This window comes from Electrophorus electricus, chromosome 2 (assembly GCF_013358815.1).
Source record: "Electrophorus electricus isolate fEleEle1 chromosome 2, fEleEle1.pri, whole genome shotgun sequence".
Taxonomy (NCBI): Eukaryota; Metazoa; Chordata; class Actinopteri; order Gymnotiformes; family Gymnotidae; genus Electrophorus; species Electrophorus electricus.
In genome coordinates this window covers 16,910,285-16,924,072 of record NC_049536.1, presented here as the reverse complement: position 1 = coordinate 16,924,072, position 13,788 = coordinate 16,910,285, and the positions used below count along the sequence as shown (strand labels likewise).

At 40.5% G+C, this 13,788-nt stretch overlaps 1 protein-coding gene across 21 annotated transcripts in view; it reads left to right on the top strand.

Moving 5' to 3' along the window:
- The window catches only part of cacna1c (calcium channel, voltage-dependent, L type, alpha 1C subunit), a 185,793-nt gene that overhangs the window by 111,726 nt on the left and 60,279 nt on the right, over positions 1 to 13,788 (top strand). The gene's annotated exons all lie outside the window — the stretch shown is intronic.

The following is a 13,788-nucleotide window of genomic DNA, read 5'->3' as shown; positions in this document are numbered from 1 at the left end:
GTAAAAAATTACCACAGGAGCAAATGATTAGAAACCTAATCTTTTTTTTTTTTTTTTTTTTTCTGTAGGCTTGCAGAATAAGCCAATACATAGCTTGCTAGAAAGCTACTTCACATTAGGTTTGAAATAAGAATATAATTCTGTTCAGTTTAAAGTAATTAATTCATGTTAAGTTAGGCTACTTGTACTCTAATAGATAGCATTACCTTTTAAATAGTCCAATGGTCACATCTAGCTGATGCTTTTATCCAAAGCGACTTACAATTATAACTGAATACAGCTTGAGGCTCAATTTAAAGGTTTTGCCTTTTTAATGAAGGGGTGTAACTCCCTTATTTTGACCCCTTATGTAACCACCTAGTTGCCTATGCCATATGCAGGCCAGATCTATACAAAGTTTGTTTGGAAGAGGTTTTTGATCCCTCCAGTACTAGGCACTCATAACTCTTGTCCTAAGGAATTAATGATTTTGTCTATGGTCAACACATGTCCATAATCAGAGCTTATTTTCTTATTTTAGTCAAAATCAAAAGTGAACTTTATTCTCAATCACACTATAGGGAGAGCTTGGCAGAACAAGATTGCATTACCTGAGCTCCAATGTGCAATCCCATATCATAAAACAAACATAAGTCATAAAACTAGGGTCTAGAAAAGTGCACCTGCATGATTTAGCAGTACAATTAGCATAATTTATCTTATACTTTAATAAAAAGTATGTAGGAAACAGTAGAATAAAGAAAAACATAAATATATTGTGCTCTATCTAGAAGGATTTATACACAATGTTAGTATTTATACATGGTTGTACATTTGTACATTTTTAGTTTGAGTATACAAGACTGTTAGCATGTCCCAATTGAAGGCCCAAATAAGTAACAAAAATCAGATTTTTTCTATGTAGTGTAAACCCATAAATCCATACTACATTTACCTTAATATATATTCCTTTCACTGAATTAATTTCATGTTTTATTATTTTTTTTACATTTTGTGTTTTTTATTATTATTAATGAATGCTTATACAGCTGTCACACTCATTTTGCCAATACATTGGCTACAGAGATTTGTGGCATAACAAGCTTTCTGATTGAAAACTTATAGTGAACTGTTTATTCATGTCCTAAACACAGGAATGCACAAAGTATCTGTTCAGATAGTTTGTGCATTCGGGAGTTTGATTTGATCACAAAAAAAGTTACTTTTTTCAATTCATTCAACAATTTCAGCATAAAATCTTTTTCAATAGAAAGTCCAGAACAGAGCTACACATGTGTGCACACTATATGAGCTCCTCTTGAAGAAAGTACACAATTGGCTGTTTAAATGTCCCCAGCTGTAACCTGAGAAACAGGAAATGTTGCTACACTTACAAATTATCTGAACAGTATCATCACAGAACATGCTTTATGTAGAAAACCATATACAGACATTATAACCCATCAACCAGTATAGTTTTTTTTTTTTTCCAAAGGTCCCATCAGGACCTGAATAACAAAAATACTGCTGCATGTAAATTTAGGAAATGTGTAATGAGCATAATTTTATGAATGAGCATAACTTTATGAATTCAGAGATGGGGTATTCTTTGTTTGTTCGGTTTTAAATAAGAATTTTAAAATATAACGTGGGAGATTAGGCAGGATGCAGAGGCAAGCCATAACGAAATAAATGTTTATTAAACAAGATAAACAAAACAAAAGTAAAACAAAAGGAATAACTAAACATGAACAACACAAAACAATACAAGAGACAAACATGTTTAAGAACGATAGCGAGAATATACTAAGGCAGAAGAAGCAAAGCATGCATGGGTTAAACACCGACAAAACTAAACAGGATGTTAAATATACACGTTTACTGAGATAAAGAGAAACAAAGGGAACAACATGGGAACAGTGACAGGAACAGGCACATGTACAACAGAACCAAATATAGACGTAGGAAGAAGTCCGGTAAAGACTGGAGAAACACCAGCCAGTCCTCCGGTCACCAATTGAGGCGAGGTCCAGGAAGTCTAGGAGGAGTTGCCTGCCGCTGGTTTGGGTGGTGCCGATGCCTCTGACCTTTTGGTAGACAAACTGGGGAACACAACAGATGCCATGTGGGTTGGGTGCTGGTGGTGCTTCTTTCTCTTCCAGTGTAGACTGATGAGCTGGCACATGTGCTCTGGGGAAGCCCCAGTAACATTGAGAGAACAATACTGAGGTGGGTTCGATTAATTTAGAGCAATGTTATCACTTCTGTGCCAGGTTTCAGTCTGAAAGTTAAACTATTTGCTGTATTGTGAAGATTCTTTTAGCCAACTATCTAATATTAATAATCGCAGCATTTAACATGTGATACCTCAGTTTGTTTGCTTGACTTTAGTATAATCAACATAGATCTAGCGTTGCTGTAGATCTACTCCTGTAGATCTTACGACCATGCCACCAGCTATTACATATTAGCAAATGCATTGGATCTTGGGTGAGTTTTCACCTTGACACATGGTAGGATGTCATGGTGGCTCCAATCATAATAGTGTTTTTATAGCACATGACTGCCTTCCAGTGCTGAATGAGCATACCCATGTGCCTCAGGGCGTGAGGCTGGTGCTGCCCATTCTTGCTCAATGATCCTGACTGGCAACATTTTTTGTATTTGTGCCTCATTGAATCTTTTTTTAATCTGGAGAGGTATGATAAGGGGGAAATTTGAGTAGCTTTGTGCCCACTGTGTTAATGACATGCTCTGTCAGTGAGGTATGACCTAGGTGTCCATGAAACATTTCTCTAAAAGACACAATAGTTTGACTTTAACATCTGGCTCCAAGCAGACACCATCCACTTTGTCACTGAGAAGTAATGGTGGAATGTCGATGCACATTAACATTTCACCTTCAAGGTTATCCACTGCAAAGTCATCATCCTCAATTTCATCAAAGATTGGAGGCCCATCAGCCAATAAAATTGTTTTGAAAGAAACATTAGGTGTGTAACATGAACTCCATCTGTAAGATTAATGGAGTGGTGACAAAAAGGTGGAAGACACATTGTCCATAAAGTCAATTGTCAACCATTTAGTACCAATAGGACTACAAAATATGCAGTCTCCAAGTAGAATTAGTAGGGCAACAAAGTGCTGAGTATTTCTGAGTCTTTCGACAGTTTACCAGCCCATCTATTTATTTTACTTTCTTGTTATCACCCCACATAGAATCTTCATAATCATGACTGTGAGACTCCTCCCTTATTGTCATTTGAGTGTCACCAGTGCCTGAACCAATAGTGGTGCGTGGACTAGGAGGGGGTTGAAGGGGATGGCATGGACCAAGCACCTACTGTAGTTCATAGTTGCACATTAGTAGATCAGTGACAGAGGAGATATGCATGCCACAATGTGCAACTCTGTATTCATCTGATGAAGGACTCTGGCAATGTGGCTCAGTCCCAGTAAACACTGTAGAAGAGTGGAAGCTGAGTTTTGATACTGATTATCATTAGCAGCCATATCTTGCTGATAACTGGCTCCTTGGGGAGACCAAGTAGAACAGTGTGGGATGGAGGCGTTTATTGGAGGTTTGGGCACTGAGCCAACAACACATTCCCAACGACTGAAAAGTAACTTTTGGAAGTGATTTGTCCACACAATCCTGTAATAAAGCTACTTCTGTTCAACTGGGGCTGTAACCATATGGATTTTTTCTTATCCCAGTGGTTTGGCTGTTTAGTATCAAAGCTCACCCCCTAGAAATTACATTTATGGTCATTTTAAAACCTAAACAAAAGGTCAAGAATGTGTATACATCAATGAAGCCATAATCTGATTTGGCTTTTTCAAAATGCAACTTCAAAAGGGAATATGTATACTGTGTCACTGTCAGTAAGTAAGCTAGCCTATAAGTTGGCAACAATAAAGTACTGTGTAAAAAGAGAACATAGACATTAAGTTACTGTTGGTAAGTAGGCTAGCCTATGAGTCTGTACAATAAGTGCTCGTTTACAACTACTCACAGGGCCAATGAAGTGAATCAGCATATCCTGCTGGTTTATTTTTCAGTATTCATATTTCTTGCCAGGAAACCCAACATGTTCACAATGTCTTAGTTAACGGAGGATCTCAACAGAATGACAGTATTGCCAAACGCGCTGAATACATACTTTGAGGAAGTTCTTTTAGTGCATGGATGGCTAATTCTAAGATGAGATCTTAGATTAGATATATTTCATTTACTATTCCTATAAATTTGACATATTGCCCCTTATCATCTGGCCTAAAGCCAAAATGTGCCCCAATTCCCAACATAACATTTGGCTTAGGAACTATATTTGTTGCCATTGTTGAATTGCATAATGTCAACCGACTAGCATCAACTGTATGGGCACTGCCACATAAAACAGGTGTGTTTGCTAAAAGCACTTGCAATTAAAATCTAACTCCAACTGTTTATGCTTTTGCGTGTGTATTTTGTGTATTCAACTGACCATTATCTGTAGATATCACAAGTACTCAAGCCCAGAAACAAGCAATAATCATCAGACACCTGTATGTTAAATGGACTGTCCATTCTTTTACATTCATCAGCCTATGTTGATTATGGTAATGAGCTCAGCCCTGCAGTAGGTATCATATAACTACAATATTGCATTAATCTGGAATTTGCCACAGCCCTATTTGTACTTGTGTGTCGAGTCCTTCACTGTAGTGGTTATTTATGTGTATGTTCAGACTCAAATTCTAGAGGAAAATTAACTAATTCAGAAGACGATGATGCCATTTTGTATGCAAAATCAATTAGGAAAAGAAATGACAGGCGTTATGCATAAATGCACAGGTAGGATACAAATTTGAAAATTCAGAGATGAAAAAACATCATAATGACAATAGCAATAATATCCAAATGCTGCAATACACTTTAAGCTATAATGAATCTATGTCCAAGTTCATTTCATTTCATACCCCCAAAATCCTTTGGACACAAGATGAGATGGCACAGAACACATTTAAAAATCCACTGCTGAGAAGAGCAGAGAGCTGCGGAGAGATCAGTCCACTTTTTCTTTTTTTTCTTACCCACTGTGAAAGTTCACAAAAAGTTCAGAGGCACGCTTGTGTGTAGGGTAGAGAAAGACAGTACATACTCACTCAACGTGAACAATTATCCATTAGTTTTGTATTTGTTCAGCTGAAAGAACGTTTCACACAATGCAGTTCAAGTTCACAACACAGCAAAAAAAATGTTCATAGAAAAAAAGAAAAAGAAGTGGCCCTACACCATTTTGCACTGTGAGATGACACAAATTGAGCAAAACTCTGGGCTCCAGTTTGTAAGGACAGATGAGCCTAGTTCCAAATAAAAAAAAACAACATTCAAGTAGTTTGCAATGACAGCTGAGTCCAGGTCCAGAATAATGTCTGGGAGTCCGTTTTAACCCTTTATAGTCAGTTTTCAACTTCAAATTCACTCCAACCCAGACAGCAAAAGGCTTTTGAGAGGCAAAATAAATAGGCAAACAAAGCTCATGGTGTAGATGCTGAATAAATGATCCAGGCATCCGTTCACAGTTAGTTTATTAGCTACATTAACCATGTAAAGCCAGATTTCGCTGTTACTAATGTTCTCTTCATGCATGAATTAGAAGTAGTCGAAGGCACCATGGTAGCATTACTCACAAACAGAAAACAAGAGTAGGATCCAGTGGTCTTCACTGTGTTACAGCACAAAACTCCCTCTCTTTTTCTGCATAGAGTTACACACATACACACACACACACACACACACACACACACACACACACACACACACGAGCTCCTCTTAAAGAAACAGTGCACCTTTTTTTGCTGTTACAATACAACACACTCCAATGCATAATAGCCTCCAGTGCCCACAAGCCCCCCCGCCCCCCCCCCCCCCCCCCCCCCATGATGTAACACATGGTAGCTGAATGTCCAGGGTAAGTTGGTAGTAGTTTCCCATGTGGACATACCTACTGCATATGGATCTGCTGTGCCAGCCAATACCCACTTCTCAACCACCTTGCCAGTGGCAGAACACTCTCAGGTCAGTAGTGATTCTGACATGGAAAAACTCAACACTGATCTGCTTGATATATAATATATAATATAACTGCCTCCCACCTATACCATAAAATATCCAGTCAGCAGTAGTCCTGTGGTCAGAAACTGTCCATTGTTGAACAGGGTAGAGGGACACACATGGGTTTTATGTATTTTCCAAAATACACCTAATGGGATGCAGAGATGTACCTGATAAAATGGCCAGTGACTGCAGGTGCAGGTAAGTGTAATAAATTGAATGTAGTTAAACTGTATCCCGATGTTTTTGGAAACCTGGTCCTGTGACCACATGTTTGACATTGCTGGATTACAGGGCTTGAGTTGCTGCTGCATTCTGGGCAAATTCCACTGAGAGCAGTTTAGTCATAGTTGTATACATTCAGTCTTAACACTAAGTAGGCTCTCGATGCTGTATCAGCTGGGTAGCAATGTGCGGGCCACACAGCCTGATGCTGTTTATGTTGCCACAGACTTGATTTAATCTTTTTAAAATTGTAAAGTCAGGCACAGATTTATTTCCATCACATCTTGTATCTGACTTGCACTATGGACAATATGATCATATCTCATCTTATTATTTGCAGCAAATAGAATGCTACAAGAAATAAAGCAACATCTCCCAAAAAAGTCAGAATTTAGCTCTCAGGCACTGAAATAGCATTCCTGTTTTAGAGAATTGACTGGAATGTGTTCAGGAAAGTTGCCACCTATAGCAAAAATATCAACATGAAAGAATACTGTTCTTCAGTGGATTCCTCCACCAGTAACTCATTTCACATGTGGCACTACATCCAGATCATCACAAACAACACTGCCTGGCCAAAAAAAAAAAAGGTCACCACCTAGATTTAAATAAGCAGATAGGTAAGAGCCTCCCATTGGATAATTACTGCATGGCTGATTACATTTCAGCTGGCAACAAGTTATTTAACCCTAACTGATGCAGTGAGTAGCTTCTCATTTGTTAAACAACCACGTCGAAAGACACATCCTGTTGTCGTGGAAAAGATGTTAATCTGTTTCAGAAGGGTCAAATTATTGGCATGCATCAAGCAGAGAAAACATCTAAGGAGATTGCTGAAACTACTAAAATCGGGTTAAGAACTGTCCAACGCATTATTAAAAAGTGGAAGGACAATGGGGAAACATCATCTTCGAGGAAGGAATGTGCTCAGAAAAAAATCTTGAATGATTGTGATTGGCGATCAAGTAACCGTATGGTGAAATCAAATCGTAGAAAAACAACAGTAGAACTCAGGGATATGTTTAATAGTGAAAGTAAGAGCATTTCCACACACACAATGCAAAGGGAACTCAAGGGATTGGGACTAAATGGCTGTGTAGCCTTAGGAAAACCACTTGTCAGTGAGGCTAACCGGGAAAAACAGCTTCAATTTGCTTGGGAGCATAAAGATTGGACTCTGGAGCAATGGAAGAAGGTCATGTGGTCTGATGAGTCCAGATTTACCCTGTTCCAGAGTGATAGGCGCATCAGGGTAAGAAGAGAGGCGGCTAAAGTGATGCACCCATCATGCCTAGTGCCTACTGTACAAGCTTGTGGGGGCAGAGCTATGATCTGGGGTTGCTGCAGTCGGTCAGGTCTAGGTTCAGCAACATTATGTCCCCAAAGAATGAGGTCAGCTGACTACCTGAATATACTGAACAACCAGGTTATTCCATCAATGGATTTTTTCTTCCCTGATGGCATGGGCATATTCCAAGATGACAATGCCAGGATTCATCGGGCTCAAATTGTGAAAGAGTGGTTCAAGGAGCATGAGACATATTTTTCACACATGGATTGGCCACCACAGAGTCCAGACCTGAACCCCATTGAGAATCTTTGGGATGTGCTGGAGAAGATTTTGCGCAGTGGTCCAAATCTCCCATCATCAATACAAGATCTTGGGGAAAGATTAATGCAACTCGGGAAAAAAATAAATGTTGTGACATTGCAGAAGCTTGTGGCAATGATGCCACAGTGAATGCATGCTGTAATCAAAGCTAAAGGTGGTCTAACAAAATATTACAGTGTGTGACCTTTTTTTTTGGCCAGGCAGTGTATAAGGACAAGACCAGTTCCATCTGCACTGTAAGTGCTGACTCCTACCACAAATGCTGAAAAACATCTTTGTGAGATTTAATGCTGGCAACACTGAGGCAAGAAAAACAGATTTGCTTGATATTAGGTGTGGCCTTTCTGCCCATTATGATAGGGAAATCACACCAAAGAGTCAATACCCACAATGGCACACCTGGGCTTGATGGCACACCTGGCAGTATTCTTAAGGTATTTAACCATCAGCATCTACCTACTTACCAATATCTTCAATATCTCTCAGCATCCCTTGGTATAAAAGCAGTATCAGCCTGCCTCAAATCAACCACTATAACTGTCCAAGATGTTACCACTTTCCTAAATGACAACCAGCGAGTTCTATTATATTCTTCCTTTTTGTATTTATTTGTATAGAATTATTTGTATAATTCTTCTTTCATCTTAACCCCCTAATGGCCTTGGTCTTCACTTAAACCTGATTAGTTAGTGTTTTGGTGTTGTCCAAACTTAATTGTGTTCTTTTTATAATTATAAAAACTTGGCTTCATAACAATGTTATTTTGCCATTCAGCTCTTCTGCCTCTCCATTTTCTGCACAGACAGTACTGCTGTGTCTGCTGAAAACAGAGGTGCCGGCGTGTGCATTTTTATCATCAGTGCATGGTGTACCAATGCAGTAATTATCACAAGGCACTGCTCACCTGATCTGCAGTTTCTAAACATAAAGCAGATGATTTTGCCTGCGAAAGAAATTCACAGCATTATTATTATTGCTGTATATATTCAAACTGATGCTTATTAAAATAAGCACTATATATATATATATATATATATATATATATATATATATATATATATATATATATATATATATATATATTGCAGAACATTCTGTAGAACTTTGCAAAGTCTTGCATTTTGCATGCCTAGAGGACATATTTTTGTCATCCTGCTCGATGATTACTGACAGTAAAATGTGTTAAATCATAAATAAGGATGTAACAAGTGTGGAAAGAATCAGTGCTCTAAGGATTAATTTCTGCTTAAAACAACAAGAGAGAATTACCCAGCTGGGCACCAGCTCCTACCTGTGCCCAGGTGCTCTCTCTGTCCAGACACAACTTGAGTGTCTACAGAGCCATGGGAAAAAACAGCATCGCTGTCCATGTGTTCATCATGAATCCTTTTACTTTTATAGTACAGTTACCACTGTGTTTATAGCCTTGTGCTGGATGGACAGCTGTCCTGCTGTACTCCTATTGTAATGAATTGCTGTTGAGACTTTCCCAACAAATTTGACTCACATCAGTTTCTTGATAGGAAAATATGATCTGCAGACTGTGCAGGCTCTAAAGTTCCATAGCTGCATAATAAGCTTGGCTGATTGTTTCAAAAATAAACAGTAGGTTACTTTAGTTAAGCATTTAATGCTATATTTCCCCCGATGCTTATGAAGATTGTGTTCCTTGACCTAAACACTGCCCTCTGTAACTAGATTTCCGATGTCCTGAATAATAGATCCTGGGCCATCAGGTTTGGAACTATGCTTATAGGCTCAGCTACTGTACTGACTGGTCCCTGACTGGTGCCAAGCACAACACAAACTCCATCATCAAGTTTGCTGATAACGCAATTGTAGTCCTGGTCTCTGGCAATGTTAAAAGAGTTCACAAGGAGCATTAAAAAACACAGACACACATACACACACACACACACACACAACATTTAACGGTGCTGCTGCATATGGAAGTTCAAGATTCAAATGCTTACTCGGGATATGCCACCTGAAAGACATATGCTGTACCCAATGCACCAAGAGCTAAAGTGCCAAATTACCTAAATTACCTTTGTCACAGGGAATGGCTCATACAGTACATTACCAGAGCTACTACAACTTGTGCCATAATGTTAGAAAACCAAAGGAGCTCACTGTTGACTTTAGGATATGTTGATGAGACTGTGGTAGAAGGAGAAAGTGAACAGTGGCCCACTGTTAACTTCATGAACTTTAAATACCTCATACAAATACCTCATACCTCATATGCATGTGGGAGGGCATTCAGGCCATTACTAACTACAGGAAAACATCACCTTCTTATGACAGTGATGCCACCCTCCCAGATGCACTGAATGACTTCTATGCACGGTTTGAAGCGCAGAACAACGTTGCAGCAGAAAAGGTGCTGTGCCTGACGGTAGCTGATGTGAGGCGTACTCTGCATGGAGTTAACCCACGGAAAGCTGCTGGACCAGACAACATCCCGGGTCGTGAGCTCAGAGAATGTGCTGACCAGCTTGCAGATGTCCTGACAGACATCTTCAATATCTCTCTGAGCTGCGCCGTGGTACCAACATGCTTCAAGACCACCACCATCGTCCCCGTACCTAAGAAGCCCACGGTGTCGTGTCTCAATGACTACCGTCCCATCGCACTCACATCCATCATCATGAAGTGCTTCGAGAGACTCATCATGAGACACATCAAGACCCAGCTTCCGCCTTCTCTGGACCCCCTGCAGTTCGCGTACCGCTCCAACCGCTCTACAGATGATGCCATCTCTACCACACTTCATCTGGCACTCACACATCTGGATAAAAAGGGCACCTACGTAAGAATGCTGTTCATAGACTTCAGTTCAACATTCAACACCATTGTTCCTCAGCATCTGATTGGAAAGTTGAGCTTACTGGGCTTGAACACCTCCCTCTGCAACTGGATCCTGGCTTTCTTGACTGGTAGACCTCAGTCAGTCCAGATTGGGAGCAGCACTTCCAACACCACCACACTGAGTACTGGTGCTCCCCAGGGCAGCGTACTCAGCCCTCTGCTGTTCACACTGCTGACTCATGACTGTGCAGCAATGCACAGTTTGAATCACATCATCAAGTTCGCCGATGACACGACCGTGGTGGGTCTCATCAACAAAGACAACGAGTCAGCATATAGAGAGGAGGTGCGAGAACTGGTGAGCTGGTGTAAGGTCAACAACCTGTATCTGAATGTTAACAAAACGTTACAATCCAAAGAACTACCAAAAACGTAAGTAATGTTAACATTTTGCTTTTTCATCATGGCTTCCATTCTCCTTCAGTGCAACATGTTTAGTAATTCGTCTTCCGTTGTTAGCGATTTTTATTTGTGAGAAGTGTAGATTACTAGTCTGATGGAGAAGATTCTAGCTCTAGAAGTGCGCATCCAGAACTTAGAAAGTGTTAGACCTATTGAGGAAGCTCTACGCTAGATGCCTTAGGGGAAGTTAGCAAGCGCTCAACTTCAGCACTACAGCCCTTACAGCGGGGCGAATGGGTGAGGTTACGGAAAAATTGACGAGCTTCAGCTCACCTATGGGAGCACTACACATCCCCAATTTGTGTGGTTTTCCCCACTCAGTGAAGCACCTGTTGAGAAGCCTGTTGAAAGAGCTCTGGTTGTAGGGGACTCTATTTTGCAACATCTGACATTATCTAGACCTTTAGAGACTGTATAGAGACCTTGTATTTAGAGACCTTTAGAGTAGCTGTATACCAAGGGCCAGGGTGCTGGACACTGCAGGTAATCTTAAGGTTTTAGGCAAGCATGAATCTCTAAGATAGTTATTCATGTAGGAGCTAACGATATATGCCTTTGTCAGTCAGAGATTAAAAATAGTATTGAAGAGGTGTGTCAATTAGCGAAGGTGATGTCTGATGTAGTATACTCTGTTCCCATCCCATTGTGGTGCGGTGATATAATGTACAGCTGGTTATCTTCGCTGGACTGCTGGATGTCCAAGTGGTACTCACAAAACAGTGTGGGGTTTATGGATAATTGGAACACATTCAAGGCCAAGCCTGGCCTTTTAGGGTGGGATGGTATCCATCCTACTAGGGAGGGCGCTGCTCTCCTTTCCTGTAACATAAGACATAGTCTCATGACAGACCTAGTTAATCTATTAAAATCCAGATTGGAGGCCAGGCAGCAGACAAAGAGGCTAAACCAACCGTCTGCTGGTCACTACATGATGTCACCGGAGGTTCATTGACACTGTGTTTGTTCATCAAGTTCGACCACATGACCGTGGTGGGTCTCATCAATAAAGACAATGAGTCAGCATACAGAGAGGAGGTGCGAGAACTGGTGAGCAGGTGTAAGGTCAACAACCTGTATCTGAATGTTGACAAGACAAAAGAAATGGTTGTTGACTTCAGGAGAGCAAGGCAAGATCACTCCCCGCTTGCCATCAACGGCTCCTCAGTGGAGATCATCAAGAACATCAAGTTCCTTGGTGTTCACATAGCGGAGAACCTCACCTGGACCCTGAACACCAGATCCATCACCAAGAGAGCCCAGCAACATCTTTACTTCCTTCGGAAGCTGAGGGAAGCCCATCTGCCATCACCCATCTTCACTACCTTCTACAGAGGTACTGTAGAGAGCATCCTGAGCAGCTGCATCATTACCTGGTTTAGGAACTGCACTGCCCTTGACCGCAAGACCCTCCAGAGAATAGTGAGAACAGCTGAGAAGATCATTGGGGTCTCTCTTCCCTCCATCACGAACATCTACATAACACGCTGCATCCGGAAAGTCACCAACATTGTGAAAGACCCCACACACCCCTTACATGAACTGTTCACCCTTTGGCCATCTGGAAGAAGGTACCGCAGCATCCAGTCCCGCACCTCCAGACTGTGCAACAGCTTCTTCCCAGAAGCCATTAGACTCCTGAACTCTGGCTAACTCCAATTCCAATTCAGATTCCAAAATGGGCACTTTTATACATGCTTAAACACAGTCACACACACACACACACACACACACACACACACACACACACACACACACACACACACACATACATACATATCTATACACACACTCACACATTGTTTTGCATCGGACTAGTGCTGAAGTCAAACCTCACACAAATAAACTATGCACTCCTGTTGCAGTCTTGCACATTATCCTACTTGCTGCTAGAGTACTGTACTAAACCAGCACTGTACTCTGAACTGTTCTGGCTGCTACCAGTGACTGCTATGTTCAGGGTAGCATGTCACTGATTCCTATGCACAACTCGCTTTCCATATGCCCAGTACTGTGTACTGCACTAAATAATTGCACTGTCTACTCATTTTTTATTTGTGCTGTTCTGTATTTATTATTGTTTATCTAATGTTTATTTAGTGACATTTTTTGCACTATATTGGACTGTTTGCACTTGTGTAGCATGTTGTCTGTTGCACTGTTGTTTTGTGTTGCACCATGGGCCTGGAGGAACACTGTCTTGTTTTTGTTGTGTACTTGTATATAGATGAAATGACAATAAAACCTTTTTGAACTTTGAAAGGCACAACAATATTCCTCTTTCCTATTTACACTTTAAGACAATGATATTGTCACAGTAGCCAGTGTTTGACTGAGGTGTACATCGCTGCTAGAAACCGTCACAGAGCCTCAAACTGTGTAAATGAGTTTGAATGTCCTGTCCTTAACAGAGTACAGAATGGCCATGAGAGAACAAGAATGTGAGAGAGAATGAAGAAGATATGAATGCTGAAGAGAGAGTCTAAGTTTTTAAGTTGTCATCTGTCTTACTTACTTTTGGGCATCTAATGTGGTGGCTGCAAGCTATTTGAAGCTGTTATTTTGGATCCAAAGCTGATAGTATTATTCTCAGGTAAGAAAG